Here is an 11,580-nt window from a genome sequence, read left to right as displayed (position 1 = left end):
TTCATGGGATTGTCAATGGCCGTCACATGAGAAAACATATTCAATCTTTAGTACAGGATGAGGGGTTAATTGAGGCCATGATCAGCTCAAATCCTACATTACGAATTATTATAAAGAGCTATTTGGTCCACCGGAGAAGAGTTCTTTCTCTCTGGATGAATCTCAAGTAGCTGATATACCCCAAGTATCTTCGGAGGAGAATGCTATATTAACGGTCCTTATTCCAAGGACGAATAAAGCGATTTTTCAAATGGAGCATAATAAATCCCCGGGTCCCGATGGTTTCCCAGCTGAGTTTTACCAGACTTTTTTGGACACTATTAAAACGGAATTGTTGCAAATGTTTAGTGTTTTACATGCTGGACAGTTGGAACTGTTTTGTCTAAATTTCGGTGATGTTATCTTGCTACCTAAGGTTAAAGAGGCAGAACAAATTCAGTAGTATAGACCGATCTGTCTCTTAAACGTGAGTTTAAGATTTTCACGAAAGTGGCCACCATTAGACTAAACTCAGTGGCTGATCAGGTGGTGATGTGTTGGAGATATGCCCAAGAGGCAATAATAAATGGTTATTATAATATATCTTTGTGTTTATGATAATGTTTACATACCATGCTATAATTGTATTAACCGAAACATTGATACATGTGTGTTATGTAAACAACAAGGAGTCCCTAGTAAGCCTCTTGTATAACTAGCTTGTTGATTAATAGATGATCATAGTTTCATGATCATGAACATTGGATGTTATTAATAACAAGGTTATGTCATTATGTGAATGATGTAATGGACACAACCAATTAAGCGTAGCATAAGATCACGTCATTAAGTTATTTGCTATAAGCTTTCGATACATAGTTACCTAGTCCTTTCGACCATGAGATCATGTAAATCACTTATACCGGAAGGGTACTTTGATTACATCAAACGCCACTGCGTAAATGGGTGGTTATAAAGGTGGGATTAAGTATCCGGAAAGTATGAGTTGAGGCGAGATGGATCAACGAGTGGGATTTGTCCATCCCGATGACGGATAGATATACTCTGGGCCCTCTCGGTGGAATGTTGTCTAATTAGCTTGCAAGCATATGAATGGTTCATAAGAGACTACATACCACGGTACGAGTAAAGAGTACTTGTCAGGAGACGAGGTTGAACGAGGTATAGAGATACCGATGATCAAACCTCGGACAAGTAAAATATCGCATGACAAAGGGAATCGGTATCGTATGTGAATGGTTCAGTCGCTCACTAAAGCCATCGTTGAATATGTGGGAGCCAATATGGATCTCCAGATCCCGCTATTGGTTATTGGTGGAGAGAAGTCTCAACCATGTCTACATAGTTCGCGAACCGTAGGGTGACACACTTAAGGTTTGTTGTCGTTTAAGTAGATATGGAAATATGGAATGGAGTTCGAAGTTTTGTTCGGAGTCTCGAATGGGATCCAGGACATCACGAGGAGGTCCGGAATGGTCCGGAGAATAAGATTCATATATAGGAAGTCATTTTCTAGGTTTGAAAATGATCCGGTATTTTCTCTGGAAGGTTCTAGAAGAGTCCGGAAGAAATCAGCATGGAAGGTGGAGTCCCAGAGGGACTCCACCCATCTGGCCGGCCAGCCTAAGGGAGGAGGAGTCCCAAGTGGACTCCTCCCCATGGTGGCCGGCCACCCCACCAAAGGAAAGGGGGGAGTCCCACTCCCCCTAGGTTTGGTCATATGGAAGGTTTTTATGTAGGGGGGAGTCCCACTCCCCCTAGGTTTATTTCGGTAAGCGTCTAGTCGTGCCAGATAAACAGGATCTCAAAGAGATAATCCTTAAAGAAGCTCATGAATCACCCCTCTCCATCCATCCTGGTAGTACCAAGATGTATCGGGATCTTCGCCAAAGATTCTGGTGGTCTGGGATGAAGCAAGAGATCGCTAAGTTTGTTGCTGAATGCGACGTTTGTCGTCGTGTGAAGGCTGAACATCAAAGACCTGCTGGCACTCTCCAACCTCTATCAATTCCAGAGTGGAAATGGGATGAAATTGGCATGGATTTCATTACTGGTCTCCCCAAGACCAAAAATGGAAAAGATGCTATATGGGTAGTGGTTGACCGTCTATCCAAGGTTGCTCATTTCCTTCCTGTTCGGGAAGATATTCGTGCTAATCAACTGGCCGATCTATACACGTCCCGGATAGTCACTCTTCATGGTGTTCCCAAGAAGATCATCTCTGATCGTGGAAGCTTGTTTACTTCCAAATTTTGGGAAAGTTTTCAGAAAGCTATGGGAACTCGTCTTTCCTTCAGTACTGACCTATCATCCTCAAACCGGTGGTCAAACCGAAAGAGTGAATCAAATTCTCGAAGACATGCTCAGGGCCTGTGTTATATCCTTCGGTAAAGATTGGGAAAAGTGCCTTCCATTTGCCGAGTTCACCTATAACAACAGCTTCCAATCCAGCCTGGGCATGGCACCTTTTGAAGCTTTGTACGGCAGAAGGTGTAGAACTCCTTTGAACTGGTCCGAAACTGGAGAAAGAAAGTTCTTTGGACCAGATATAATCAATGAAGCAGAAGATCAAGTTCGCATCATTCGCGAGCGTCTGAAAACTGCTCAGTCACGTCAAAAGAGCTACTATGATCGCCATCATCAAGAAGTGAAGTATGAAATTGGTGATCAAGCTTATCTTCGGGTCACTCCTCTCAAGGGTGTCTATCGTTTTGGTATCAAAGGCAAACTAGCTCCTCGCTATGTTGGTCCTTTTCGCGTCCTTGCTAAGCGTGGCAATGTTTCTTACAAGTTGGAGTTACCTTCCAACTTTCCTGAAGTTCATGATGTTTTCCATGTGTCCCAACTCAAGCGTTGCTTCAAAGATCCTATCCGTGGTGTTGATCACGAGACTCTTGACCTTCAAGAGGATCTAACCTATCGAGAACATCCTATTCGTATCCTTGATGAAGCCGAGCGTAAAACTCGACGTCAGAGCACCAAGTTCTCGAAAGTTCGGTGGTCTAATCATTCCGAGCAAGAAGCAACACTGGGAACGAGAAGATCGTTTACGATCTGAGTACCCTTCCTTCTTTTCTAAAATCTAGGAATCTCGAGGACGAGATTCTTGTAAAGGGTAGAGTTGTAACATCCCAACCTTGTGTTTATAAATAAATGAGTGATCATGTGCATCTCATGCATTTAGTTTGCATTTGAGAAAAATTTGCATCTCAATTTTCAATTATGCAAACCCTTCTCTTTCCTTTCTCCATTCAAATCTCTCAAGATTTTCAATGAATCTAAGCAACATGGTTTTTTTTTGATTTATCAATAAGGCCATGTGTGTTCCTTGTTCTCTGAAAAGTTTGAGTTTTCAAACTTTTCTTCAAAATCAGTTTTGAATTTGGTTTTGAAAAGAGAAAGAAAAACTAGAAAAAAAGGAAAAAAAAAGAGAGAAACCCCTTCTCTCTCCCCTGGGCTCGGCCCCCTTCCTCTCTCTCTTCTCTCCCTGGCCGAACGGCCCAAGTCGGCCCAGCCGCACCTCACCTCAGCCCAACTTCCCCGCAGGGGGCTTTTGCAAAGTTGCCGTCGTCCTCCCCGCGCACCAAGCGGGTGCACGGCAGCACGCCGGCCACCCGATGGTGCCGGCGGCCCAGATGCTCCCCGCCGCCCCCCGACGGCTATAAAGGCTCGCCGGCCGCCGCCCCGAACCCTAGCCCCGCTTTTCCCCCTTCCCCGTAGTCTCCTACGCCCAAGAAACCCTAACCCTAACTTGCAGGGACGGCCGGCCCCCGCTCAAATTCGTCGCCGGCGAAGCTCCTACGGCGCCGTCGACCTCACCATCTTGCTCGCGGTGAGCTGCTGCTCCTCCCCATGCCCTCGCCTCGCTCCCTCTCCCTCTCTAGCGCCGCCGCATCGAGCACCCGGCTCCGGCCGCCGCAGCACCTCGCCGGAGGCCCTGCTCCGGCGGGTAATCCACCCCCGCGCCGCCTCCTTTTGGTCGCCCGCGTCGCGCGGAGTCGGCTCGCGCCCTCGTGCGCGACCTCCCGCCCACGGGAGCCTCCGATTGGAGGTCAACCCGAGCTCAATTGAGAGCTCATGGCCGGCCGACGCCGCCATGGCGTCACGCCTCGACGCCATAAGTGCTTTTCTTATTTTCGACAATTAATTTCTGTATTTTTTCTTTAAATAGGAAATAATACCTCACCATCTTGCTCGCGGTGAGCTGTCTGCTCCTCCCCATGCCCTCGCCTCGCTCCCTCTCCCTCTCTAGCGCCGCCGCATCGCCGGCACCCGGCTCCGGCCGCCGCGGCACCTCGCCGGAGGCCCTGCTCCGGCGGGTAATCCACCCCCGCGCCGCCTCCTTTTGGTCGCCCGCGTCGCGCGGAGTCGACTGCGCCCTCGTGCGCGACCTCCCGCCCACGGGAGCCTCCGATTGGAGGTCAACCCGAGCTCAATTGAGAGCTCATGGCCAGCTGACGTCAGCATGACGTCACGCTGACGCCATAAGTGCTTTTCTTATTTTCAGTAATTAATTTACGTATTTTCTTTAAATAGGAAATAATATGACATGTGGGTCCCCTGGTCAGAATTTTAATAATTTCATAAATCTTTAGAAAAGAATAAAATTATGACATGTGGGTCCAACTTTTATTATTTTTATACAATTTTCAGAAATTAATTTAAAATGAATTAAACTTTGGAAATTCATAAATAATTCATTTTAAATCAGAAAAATATAAAATTATATATCAAAATAATCAGAAAAACAAATCCTAGTTGTTTATCCATGTTTCATACATCTTTGAACCAAGTAAATATGATCCTTAGTAGAAACCCTAATTTTACCCCTCTCATATGTCGGGGTTCGAAGCCGAACCCTTTTAATTCCATCGATGCACCTAGGGTTACCCAAACCCCTTTAATATGACATGTCATCATGTTGTATGTGCATTGCATTGTACCTTGTCTTGATTGTGCTCTTTATTTCCGGTGTTTGGTTCTTCATCGATAGGGACCGAACGCGAGCTTCGAGATCAACGCCACCGAAGAGCAGCACCCGAACAACGAGGGACAAGGCAAGCCCTAACCTGGTTCATATATGGTTTCGAAATGCTTTACTTCTGATTCTTACATATTGCATCCGCTTCAAATATGTTTTGTCGGCAGTTGTAGATATCCTATGTGTGCATAATTCCATCCTTGTAGCCCAGAGTTACTGATCCACCGCTCCCAGCAAAACTAGGTCTGAGCTTGTTCGCATCGCTAGAGCCGTATATGTGTTATGCTTAGCCATGCTTAGCTGTTGAAGTCTGATCCATCCGAGTTGATGAATCGGAGCTACGAATGAACCTAGTTTGACAGGATGACGTGGTAAGATCGGTGATGATGTTAATAAACATGCTAAAGGCTTGGATGGGCCGCCACATGGGGATGTGGTGATTTGACTCATTCTCGCCGATACTAGGACCTCGAGTTCTTGCCTCTGGAACCAAGACTGAGCGTACAACCACACGGGGCCCATGGGAACCCCTTGGCCCGAACTTACCTAGCTTACCCATGAGTCAATTAGTTTGGGAGTTCCATTTGCCATACGCATGGGGGATAGGTGGAAAAGGTTTTCAAAGTGCATCATACAGGGCGTGGCTTGGGTGAAGGATGCTGGAGGCATTGAACTGGATCCCCTGCGCATACTGACCGGGACCGCCTCGGAGAGTGGCTACCTACGATGACGGAGCTCCCCAGCTTAGTTTGACTCATGGAATAGGCGAAGTAAGGGAAAGGTTTTGGTCGACCACCCTCTCGCCGGCACACCAAGGAAGTTTGTTAATCTATAGTGGCATTAAGAGTCGGTCGGCGCGTGTGGGTAAAGTTGTACACCCATGCAGGGTAAATCTTTTCGAAAAGCCGTGTCCACGGTTACGGACGACTTGGGAAAGGACGTGATGATCATAGACAACTTGAACCTAATCGTAAAACCTGATATCAATGTGTGATAAGGATCCCTTCTCAGGGTGTCGAGGGGTGATCCTAGGTGATAGGTTCAGGTAATGGTGAAGATTCGGTGGATTCAACATGATGATCTTAGAGCTAGAGTTGATATCGCTCTCTTATCCCTTTTGAAAATGGTCTGAATAGACGACCTTCACGCTTCCTCCTCGTTTTACAAAGGAAAACCGGCTTTCCGCAAAATAAGCTCCACATAAAGCCTCGCATACCCGCTTTGCTAACGAGGTTGTACTAAGTCTTGTTGAGTCCCCGTACTTAGCCTTGCATGCTTTGTTTCGGACGAAGTTCTTCCAACCGATGGTGGCTTCTACCTTGACGTCGACGAGTAGTTCGGAGTTCCTCGGGCGGCAGCTCGAGACTTATGGGCTGGGACGTCGCCTTATGTTATGGCCTCTTAGGCCCTTTGCGGTCTTGTTATCTAGATAACATAATTTGCTTTCCGTTGCTTGTTGAATTGTGGTCGGTGACCTCGCGTGTAATAAATTTGGATCTTAACTCTGCTAAGAGTTGTAATATATTTGCTTTCAGTCGTAGAGTCACCGTTGTGTTACCGAATCTCACCCTGTAGGCCCTAGAGATCTAGGTTAGGCTTATGCCAGATGTGATATCTGGGTTTGTCTAGACCTGACCTCCGGGGTCGCGACAGGTTTTGGTATCAGAGCCGGACTGCCTATAGGAAACCCTTTCGACTGGTCGATGTTGAGTCTAGTAGTTGTGAAAACTATTTGAAACCTAAAAGTTTTTGCAAAAACATCTGAATAGGATTCTTTTTACTCCTTATCTGGTGCCACTCTAATGCTGAGTCATCTTACCTTGATTTGATTGAAAATGGTTTTACCTCTACCCTGTTAATTCCAAAACATCTAGGATCTACGGGTTTGGGTTGTTTTCTCTAAAAGTACTCCGTACCTGGTTGCTTAACTCAGTGTTCCTAAAGTTACATCAGTTGAGCTGAATTTTGTTCCTTCCATTCAGTGAATGTTATCGTTCCGTTGAATTCTTTCCAAGGAATCTGTTTCTCATGGTCTTTGTCTTTCTCTTCAGGACGGCTGGTCGTGGTCGTGGTCGTAACCGACGTGGACAAAACAATGCTGAACCGGAACTGCTGCCACCTCCCACAATGAGCAACTTCTGAGACTAACCGCCTGAGGAATGAGCAACTTCTGGAGCGTGTAGCTCAAAACACAGAGCGTCGTCCCGACAACTGTGTCACACTTGGGGACTTCATCCGTGCACTACCTCCTGTCTTCACCCACCCCAAGGAGCCTCTTGATGCTGATGATTGGCTTCGCACCATCGAGCGCAAGTTCAACGCTCTTCATGTTCCACCAGGTGAACGCGTGAACTTCGCCACCTACCGGTTAGAAGGTGCTCGTCGGTGTTTGGTGGAAAGGTTTTCCGGCTCTTCAAGCGCCAGGACATGATGTCACCTGGGAGGAGTTCGTCACAGCTTTTCGTGCAGCCTATATCCCAAAGACTGTCATGGACATCAAAAGGAGGGAATTCCTGGACTTCAGTCAGGGGAAGCTGGATGTGGAGACATATGGACGTGAGTTCACTCAGCTGTCTCGCTATGCACCCCGTGATGTGGTTGATGATGCTGACAAGCAAGATCTGTTCCGCAAGGGACTTAACCCCGAGCTTCGCTATGAGATGCTGCCTTTCACCTTCCAGTCATTCCAGGACCTGCATAACCGTGCTCTTCTGATGGAGAACGGAAGAAAGGATATGGAAAAATCCAAGAAGCGTGAAGAAGGTGATTCTCGTGCGTCTTCCTCTAACAACAAGAAGCGTCGAGTCTGGATCCCTTACAGTGTTGTACCTCGTGCTTCCTATGCACCAAGGTCTTCTGGCAATAACTCAAAGCCACCCCCTGGTGGTTCAAGCTATCGTCCTCCCATGGGTACTGTGCCTAGTGGTGCTTGCTACTCTTGTGGTCAGCCTGGCCACTACTCAAAGGAGTGCCCCCAGAAGTCTGCTGGTCGTGGATATTCTCAGCCCAAGAAGGATGACAAATATCCCTCTGGTCGTGCTCGTCTGACTCATGTCTCTGCTGATGAGGCTGAAGAGGATCCAAGCGTCCTAATGGGTACGCTCTATATAAACTCAATCCTAGCTACAGTTCTGTTTGATTCCGGAGCATCGCATACATTCATATCTCAAGAGTTTGCAAGAAAGCATGATATACCCTTCGAGACAATGCCCTCCCTCTAGAGATCACAACTCCCGGTTCTCATTGGCAAACTATCTGGATTACCCCTGAGGTTATAATCAGTATAGGGCCAGTGTGGTTCCCTACCTCTCTCATTGCCCTCAAGTCCACTGACATTGATGTCATCTTGGGCATGGATTGGCTAGTAAAGCATAAGGCTGTCATTGATTGCGCAGCTAGGTCTATTGTACTAACCAATCTTTCCGGCAAAAGTGTTCTGTACTGGGCTCCATCCGCAATACCTCCGTCGGCAAGGTTTACCCCTGAAGCCGAGTTGTATGCCATTGAAGCCCTACCTAAACCAGAAATCTCCGATGTCTGGGTGGTCCGTGACTTTCCAGATGTCTTCCCTGAAGAGTTACCCGGCATGCCACCCGATCGGAGTGTGGACTTTGTCATTGAGCTGGTTCCTGGAACTGCTCCTGTTTCCCGGAGACCATATCGTATGCCTCCGGAAGAGTTGGTTGAACTGAAGAAGCAGTTAGAGGAGTTGGAAGAGAAGAACTTCATACAACCCAGTACTTCTTCCTGGGGTTGCCCTGCCCTCTTTGTCAAGAAGAGAGATACCAACATTCCGCGGCTGGTTGTTGATTACCGTCCGCTCAACGCAGTGACAATCAAGAACAAATACCATCTTCCTATAATCAACGATCTTTTGATCGCTTGTCCGGTGCCACAGTCTTCTCAAAGATGGATTTGAGATCAGGATACCATCAAATCAAAATCCGCAAGGAGGACATTCCAAAGACAGCGTTCACAACTCGTTATGGTCTTTACGAGTACACTGTCATGTCCTTTGGCCTCACAAATGCTCCTGCCACTTTTATGCGGCTTATGAACTCTGTTTTCATGGAGTATCTTGACAAGTTCGTCGTGGTCTATATCGACGATATTCTGATCTACTCCAAAACCGAAGATGAACATGAGGAACATCTCCGTCTGGTGCTAACCAAACTTCGTGAGCATCGTCTCTACGCCAAGTTTTCCAAATGTGAGTTCTGGTTAAAAGAGCTCATATTCCTTGGTCATGTTATCTCTGAAAAAGGTGTTGCAGTCATTCCAGATAAAGTTCAAGCCGTTCTTGACTGGAAGACACCTAAGTCAGCTAAGGAGATTCAGAGTTTTCTCGGTCTGGCGGGTTATTACCGCCGATTCATTGAAAATTTCTCCAAGATTGCCAAGCCAATGACCGATCTTCTCAAGAAAGACAAGAAGTTCAAATGGTCAGAAAAGGCTGAAGAGAGTTTCCAGGTTTTGAAAACCAAGCTGACTACTGCTCCTGTGCTCGTCCTTCCGGACACAAGCAAAGACTTCGTTGTCTATTGCGATGCCTCTCTCCAAGGGCTCTGATGTGTGTTGATGCAAGATGGCCATGTAGTGGCCTATGCCTCTCGACAGTTGAAACCACATGAGCTCAATTATCCTACTCATGATCTCGAGCTTGCAACTGTGATCCATGCTCTTAAGCAATGGCGACCTTACCTTTATGGTAATCGCTGCGAGTTGTACTCAGATCATCAAAGTCCGAAGTATCTTTTCTCCCAACCGGATCCGAATAAGACAGAGAAGATGGTTGGAAGTCATAAAAGATTATGACTTTGGTCTCAACTATAAACCCGGCAAAGCCAATGTCGTTGCTGATGCGCTAAGTCGGAAGTCCTATTGCAACAATCTGATGGTTAAGCAAGCGCAACCTTCTCTCTATGAGGAACTTGCAAAACACAACCTTGAGATTGTTCCTAGTGGATTCCTTGCTAATCTAGAGGTGAAGCCCTCTCTTGAAGACCAGATCAACAAGGCTCAGAAGCAAGATTCTGGCATTACCGAGATCAAGAAGAACATTGCTAGCGGAGTTGCTAAATGTTTCTCCATCGATGATCAAGGTACCGTTTATTTCGGTAAGCGTCTAGTCGTGCCAGATAAACAGGATCTCAAAGAGATAATCCTTAAAGAAGCTCATGAATCACCCCTCTCCATCCATCCTGGTAGTACCAAGATGTATCGGGATCTTCGCCAAAGATTCTGGTGGTCTGGGATGAAGCAAGAGATCGCTAAGTTTGTTGCTGAATGCGATGTTTGTCGTCGTGTGAAGGGCTGAACATCAAAGACCTGCTGGCACTCTCCAACCTCTATCAATTCCAGAGTGGAAATGGGATGAAATTGGCATGGATTTCATTACTGGTCTCCCCAAGACCAAAAATGGAAAAGATGCTATATGGGTAGTGGTTGACCGTCTATCCAAGGTTGCTCATTTCCTTCCCGTTCGGGAAGATATTCGTGCTAATCAACCGGCCGATCTATACACGTCCCGGATAGTCACTCTTCATGGTGTTCCCAAGAAGATCATCTCTCGATCGTGGAAGCTTGTTTACTTCCAAATTTTGGGAAAGTTTTCGAAAAGCTATGGGAACTCGTCTTTCCTTCGATGACAGCCTATCATCCTCAAACCGGTGGTCAAACCGAAAGAGTGAATCAAATTCTCGAAGACATGCTCGGGGCCTGTGTTATATCCTTCGGTAAAGATTGGGAAAAGTGCCTTCCATTTGCCGAGTTCACCTATAACAACAACTTCCAATCCAGACTCGGGCATGGCACCTTTTGAAGCTTTGTACGGCGTAAGGTGTAGAACTCCTTTGAACTGGTCTGAAACTGGAGAAAGAAAGTTCTTTGGACCAGATATAATCAATGAAGCAGAAGATCAAGTCCGCATCATTCGCGAGCGTCTGAAAACTGCTCAGTACTATGATCGCCATCATCAAGAAGTGAAGTATGAAATTGGTGATCAAGCTTATCTTCGGGTCACTCCTCTCAAGGGTGTCTGTCGTTTTGGTATCAAAGGCAAACTAGCTCCTCGCTATGTTGGTCCTTTTCGCGTCCTTGCTAAGCGTGGCAATGTTTCTTACAAGTTGGAGTTACCTTCCAACTTTCCTGAAGTTCATGATGTTTTCCATGTGTCCCAACTCAAGCGTTGCTTCAAAGATCCTATCCGTGGTGTTGATCACGAGACTCTTGACCTTCAAGAGGATCTAACCTATCGAGAACATCCTATTCGTATCCTTGATGAAGCCGAGCGTAAAACTCGACGTCAGAGCACCAAGTTCCTGAAAGTTCAGTGGTCTAATCATTCTGAGCAAGAAGCAACCTGGGAACGAGAAGATCGTTTACGATCTGAGTACCCTTCCTTCTTTTCTAAAATCTAGGAATCTTGAGGACGAGATTCTTGTAAGGGGGGTAGAGTTGTAACATCCCAACCTTGTGTTTATAAATAAATGAGTGATCATGTGCATCTCATGCATTTAGTTTGCATTTGAGAAAAATTTGCATCTCAATTTTCAATTATGCAAACCCTTCTCTTTCCTTTCTCCATTCAAATCTCTCAA

The sequence above is a fragment of the Lolium rigidum genome, chromosome 5, assembly GCF_022539505.1.
Source record: "Lolium rigidum isolate FL_2022 chromosome 5, APGP_CSIRO_Lrig_0.1, whole genome shotgun sequence".
Lineage (NCBI taxonomy): Eukaryota > Viridiplantae > Streptophyta > Magnoliopsida > Poales > Poaceae > Lolium > Lolium rigidum.
Note: the sequence above shows the minus strand (reverse complement) of the source record.